This window comes from Poecilia reticulata, linkage group LG21, assembly GCF_000633615.1.
Source record: "Poecilia reticulata strain Guanapo linkage group LG21, Guppy_female_1.0+MT, whole genome shotgun sequence".
Lineage (NCBI taxonomy): Eukaryota > Metazoa > Chordata > Actinopteri > Cyprinodontiformes > Poeciliidae > Poecilia > Poecilia reticulata.
In genome coordinates, this window is record NC_024351.1 from 12,938,601 (window position 1) to 12,945,294 (window position 6,694).

Here is a 6,694-nt window from a genome sequence, read left to right on the forward strand (position 1 = left end):
TGTGAGAGAGACTCCAGTCACTGTGTAATTTCAACAAAAAAGTTACGGTTGAACTGAAGAGCTGCTGGGGGCCTTGATCTCAATTTACGACATATRTCTGGATTTCTTGACATGGTCCAGATACCAAATTTTTGTCGCTATCTGTTTCTCACATTTCTGCATCAATCATCTTTGACTTTTTAACATACCAAATGTTTATTGGTGATTCAATTTCATAATGGAGAGACTTTTTCAGAGGCAGAGAGAAAATGAAATGCCATATGATGCAAACCACTAAAACCACATCTGTTTCTGCAGAACCACTGTTCAGATATAATATCACGTTGAGTGGGTCAAGGTTTTTGTTCTGCTCCTGGGACTTGCCTTGGACTCCAGAGTTGGTACAGGCAGTTTTAGATTTCCGTGCCTTGTTTCTGTAAATACTACATTTCCCATAAACAGGATTTTCTTTGGTAATAAAAATATTCTAGCCAAATCACATCTACAGTATGAGAACTGTTGAGACTTTTACCTTTTCATCCCTCATGCGTTSACTCGATGAACACTTTAGATCAATTTGCACACAGTCCATGGAGATATCGCTGTTGTTTTCTCTAATRTCTCCTGGTGTAGCTAATTAGGTTATCTAAAGTTTCCTCTTCATGATTCATTTTAGAGATGCAGGTCTTTAATTAAGGGCAATTGTAATTCTTCCATTCATAATAACATCTAAAACACACAATTTGGGATGTTTTCACACTGGATTTGCTGGAATTACAACATTTGCTACATTCTCAGCCAGTGTGGTTCGCTTTCACACTGCACTGCCTTAAATGAACAGCCCAAGAACAATTGAATGAAACGACATAAAAACATTTGAAGAAGACATGAGAGCAAATTTCTTCTTCTCTAAATGGAAGCAAACATTGAGTGGCATCAGATTTTAGCAGTTGTACAATTTTCTCTTTTGTCTTGGGCAAAAGATGACGAGCTAATTCTCCCACTAGTGGTAGATACACACTTTTATTTTGGTTGTGTAATCCACTGTGCCTGCTTTTGTAGTGATCTCTAGTTCACTTAGCATTCACATATGCATTTGAACTGAGTTGAGACCGAGACTTCTAGGCATACCAGCGTTTGCCATTTTGGTGAGAGTTTGATTTCGCGCTCCCTAAATGAACCAAACTTTCTAGGCAAATGAAATAGAGTTTGCCTAGAAGTTCCATCTTAACGTTAAGATGTGCTTTTTGTGTTAATCATGAATTGATTTTGGTTAAATTTGTGCCATTAAAAACAACACTAGAGTCCTTGTAAACGAAATGTAATGAAGACTTTATATRACTTAACAATCCATACAATAAATATTGACAAAATGTTTGACCTATCAGTGCATGGGTCTTAAGTATCGCCTCTTGGTRTTTTAATAATGTATTGCGTCCAGCTGTGTTTGAGCTTCCTCAGATCAGTAGCATCCACGCCCCTTAGCTAAGCCCGGCCTGTAATCCTGACTCCTGTAACCTGGCCGTCTGCGTCTTAGTTAATGCTCCTATTTGTAACAGTAAAATCCCACTGGGTTGCAGACAGTGCACCCTATTATTCAGCTCTCCTCACAGTAACTCTGTTTACACCCTCAAGTAGTGTGTGGTGRTKTTTMTGTAGCAGTACAACTCTTGTTTGAGTCTGCTTATTAGGACAAAGTCMATGCTAACACAGCTGAAACCAGGTGTTACTGTTTATGTACAAGCTAGTGTGAGCACAGCAGCACAACTAGCAGGTACAGGACATGAGAAAAGCAGTTTGTAACTCCTGTTTGTTTCAAAACAATGACTCAACTGATTATTTGTAATCTCTCATGTGATTCAGGTCATTTCGCARCTATGTAGTCGCAGAGGATTATCGAAGTGGGCATGCGAAAAGTTGCTCCAGCGATCTGGTGAGTGCTTGCATTGTTTGCATTTGCAGTGATGAAAAAAACTAAAAGCAGCACTAAAATAAGTTTAACTGAAGCTGCAGTCAAGCTTGCAGCATAATTAATAGAATAAGCAAAGATAAAGCGAATACACTGGTCAACAGNCAACACTAAGACCACAACCCAGCAGGGGGGCTTCCTGCAGCACCAAATTGAAAGCAGCTGATCAGTTGCTGACTCAGGACAGGTAGGTCAGAGTTCGGTTGAGCAAATGTTAGGTTACACTTTAGCTAAAAAAAAAAGATGCCTCCAGCTGGGGATGATGTAGGACCTGCAAACGGCAGACACTTTTCTGAGCCGCAATGCAGCCAGCGTATGCCACACTTTCTCTGGATGTATTTTATGAAAATATCTCTCAGTTATTACTGTATCGACTTTAAAGCTCTGGAAAGGGCGGCAGCGCTGACGGTGGTCTCACCTCCTGCAGGAGACAGGAGTGTGTGGCGGGACAAGCAGAGCTGAGCTAAAATCAGTTGTCTTTTGGTCAGCAAGCCAAGTCTGCCTTTGCTGTGTTGCTGTTTTTAGTAAAAACGAAGTAAAGAAAAAAAGTRAATTTCTGTATCTTCCATGATAAAATGATTGAAATTAAGGCTGCCAAAATATGCAAAGTTCCCACTATCAAAGTTGTAGTTTATATTTCAGTAATTTGCACTTTATAAATACAGCACAACTGTGAAAAAACTTGCTAAGCCGGTGGTTGGGACGCTCGGCAGTTATTCATCCCGTCGTGTTTTTCAGWTGAAAAATGTTTAAAGTTGACAGGAAATTTGAAAATTTCACTTGATATTTATGYGTTATTGAAAGATTGGAAGATTATTATCTGAACACCAGCTATAAAGTCCTAAAAGATGCAAACATAAAAAAAAAAACTGATTTAAATAAGTAATGCTAAGCCTGGTGGGGGCACAAGTAAAGCCTGGTGGCCCGCCAGGCTTATAATACACTGAGGGAAAAACTGGAACTGATGTGGTTTATGTAGGTGTGTTCATTTGCAAGTTGAACTTGCAAATGATAAATATTGTTTGTATGTAAAGACAGGGGCAGTATTTTAAAAACTAAACCTTAACAATAATTCATACATTAGAATCTGTGAGAAGTAGAGATTTAAAGTCACAAAAAATGCAGAATTTATTGACTTATCTTTTTTGAAATCTTGAAAACTGTTTGAGCTTTAACCGGTTAAAATAAAACATTTAATTGACTTGTAATAATAATTTTACTCAGACTAAAGAGCATGCTGTATAYTGTGGAATATATTTTAATGAAACCTTAAAGTTGAATCCCAAAGCTAAGATATTATTTCCCCTTTTTTTTTTTTATAGAATCTGATTTTATGTAATATTAATCTACATGCATCTGTAGAGTTTAAAGTAAATTGGTATTTTCATGCTATAATGTCCTAGTGCATATATTTAATTTTTGATGTTGTTTAGTTGAGGTTGTTTTTTTTGTGCTTCCAGTTTCACCTACCTAACTTTATTTTGAAGAGACTTTTTCAGGAAGTCAGTTTTAGGCCTCCCAGTTTGGTCCCCCTGATCATTGTTGCTTATCAGTGTTGTTTTCTTAAGTTTCTGAAAACAAGTAAAATGTCATCTTCATTGGAACGCAGCTCATATTTATCCATTGCATTGTTTAAATAAAACCTTCTTTCTGCTAAATCTTTTACTGAAAACTGTTTTCTACCTCCTCTGTGTGCAGCTTAAAATCAGAAAAAAAGGTTTTACGTAAATAAACGTGTAATTTATAAGCGTGATCCTTAGCGCACTCTGTGCCCATAGTTACAAAACCACACCTTGTAAATTTCCCTTGCTTTTCTGGAGAAATGCTCTATGAAAACATAATCCTAAAAAATAAATGAACATCTTTAACTTAACATGCATTTTCTCCATCATCACGCAGCCAAACTTCAAGATTAAAAACATGTAATCGATCATTTTWTATGCCCTTGTTTTATCGCTTTTCCCTCCAACTTTCAGGTGTCACCCTCTGTTAATTTTGTGATTTTCTGCATTCCTTGCATTCTATTGAGTGTTTGTAAAAGGCAGTGGAGTTTTTTATTCTCTCTCTGGAAGCGCAATGTGGGTTTTCCATGATCCTAAGCAGGACGTGCAGGAAACGTCTAGGTGCAGCTGGTGAAACAACACAGCGCTGATTGTGACCTTTGACCTGCAGGATGGCAGGAATGGCTGTTTTTTTGAACTCCTCTCCACATGCATGTTGTACATGCTATTAAGTTCTCGTTTGTGCTCTCTGTGCAAAAACACATCTATTAAAGATAAATGAAGCAGGCGATAAATCTGAGCCTTTGTTCTTTTTGGAAACAAAAACAGGATTTTCTATATGAATATGTGTTTCTGTGCAATAAATCCATACAAACCAGGACATTTCTTAGCAGTAACAGTTGATCCAGTTGATTTTAGTTTAAAGCTTTCCAGATTTTATGCACTGAGCCAAGTTTTTTTTAGCACACAGTAAAGTTTATTTTTTCTTTAATTAAGAATTTCAACCCTTTTGTGAATGCAAAGAAAATGTGAAATTATTTCGAAGTGAAACTCACAGCTTAAATATCTGTGGCAATACAAATCCTGCAAAATCCTATTTAAAACGTACTAATAAGTGTCAGAAAAGGCATTTAGACAAACACAGAATACAAATGAAACTTGTTAAGTATGTTCTTAAGTCCTGCTTTTCATTTTAGAAAACATAACCCAGTCTGCCCTAGCTAAAGACAACTTATTTATTTTTTTAGGAATTTGTTAAATGGTGGTTTAACAAATAAGCAGAGCTTGACCTCGGCCATCTGGGAGCCTTTTCATCGCTGGGAGTCTCTCTGAGGCAGGGAGGTGATATTGGGCAGCTTGCAGAGTGACCTGATCCCAGCGGTCATCAGCTGCTGATTAGTTAGCAGTTCTCTGCTGACCTNTTTTAATAATGTATTGCGTCCAGCTGTGTTTGAGCTTCCTCAGATCAGTAGCATCCACGCCCCTTAGCTAAGCCCGGCCTGTAATCCTGACTCCTGTAACCTGGCCGTCTGCGTCTTAGTTAATGCTCCTATTTGTAACAGTAAAATCCCACTGGGTTGCAGACAGTGCACCCTATTATTCAGCTCTCCTCACAGTAACTCTGTTTACACCCTCAAGTAGTGTGTGGTGRTKTTTMTGTAGCAGTACAACTCTTGTTTGAGTCTGCTTATTAGGACAAAGTCMATGCTAACACAGCTGAAACCAGGTGTTACTGTTTATGTACAAGCTAGTGTGAGCACAGCAGCACAACTAGCAGGTACAGGACATGAGAAAAGCAGTTTGTAACTCCTGTTTGTTTCAAAACAATGACTCAACTGATTATTTGTAATCTCTCATGTGATTCAGGTCATTTCGCARCTATGTAGTCGCAGAGGATTATCGAAGTGGGCATGCGAAAAGTTGCTCCAGCGATCTGGTGAGTGCTTGCATTGTTTGCATTTGCAGTGATGAAAAAAACTAAAAGCAGCACTAAAATAAGTTTAACTGAAGCTGCAGTCAAGCTTGCAGCATAATTAATAGAATAAGCAAAGATAAAGCGAATACACTGGTCAACAGCCAAAACATTTTCTGGGGTTTTTCAACTGTTTTAGGGTTATTTTGATGAGCTGAATCCAAAAATCACATTGGTTTTGCTCCATCAGGTCAACTTTCTGAAGTATGGAGCAACAAGAGCATCAAAATGCATGACTAGTTCTCACATATGGATCAGTTTTCTGATCAACTRGGATCAGTGAGTGATGAGCAGTGAGAAAGATGAAGACGTAATGTTCATTTTACATATACTTGTTCATTACTCAATTTGCATAAATCCAAGTTTGTAACATTTAATTAATAGACTCTGTTAGAAAACATTTTTTTTCCCCTAAAACCTTTTTTGGATGAGAAATATTAATGGAAATTAACTGATGTGTCATCAATTCAGTCAGAAGATCAGATTTTTCTAAATCAAATAAGAATTAAAAACCTGTCCTGAGTGAGAAAATGGATGTCATTTTTGGATTCAGCGACACAAAATAGTCCTAATTCAGTTGAAAAAACATAGACAATGTCCAAAACATTTTTTTTTGTAGCCCAGTGGAATTATGATGGATGCATGAACAAAACGTGACATGTGAATCATCTGAGAGGAAGATGATGCAGTTTGTGATCCGTGTCTGAATTTTTTTTCCGATTGCTTTAAAGCAGCGGTGTCAAACTCATTTTGGGTTTGACCCAAATTAAGATCATGAACGCTCTTAAAGGGCCGGTTGTGCCAGAATGTATTGATAAAACCTGTTCACCAACTGTTAGCAACAAATTCTTAAAATTAAATATTATYATTMAACATCTTTTCAGTCTCTCCAGGATTTTGTGATTCATTTTGTGATTTTTTTTGKGTGGTTTTTGTGGTACTAATTTGGAAATATGTGCGATATTTGTGCTTATTTATGACGGTAAATGTGACTTTTCTGTATAGATCACGGACTATAATCTCACATCAATTAAGGCTGAGGCAAGAAGTAAGAAAGTTTTTGGCAATTTTTTTTAGAAAAATCTGCAATGAATTCCCAGTTTTTAGTGCAAAAAAGAGGTGGGATTTGTTGAGTTTGTGTGAATTTCCTCTAATTTTCAAGAAACTGGAGGGCCTGATTGATATAATTTGGCAGTAAACAGATAAAAACTGCATTGATTTGATTGATAACATAATATCAGTGTTTAGCCTAGAAGCTACAACGGCCAGATT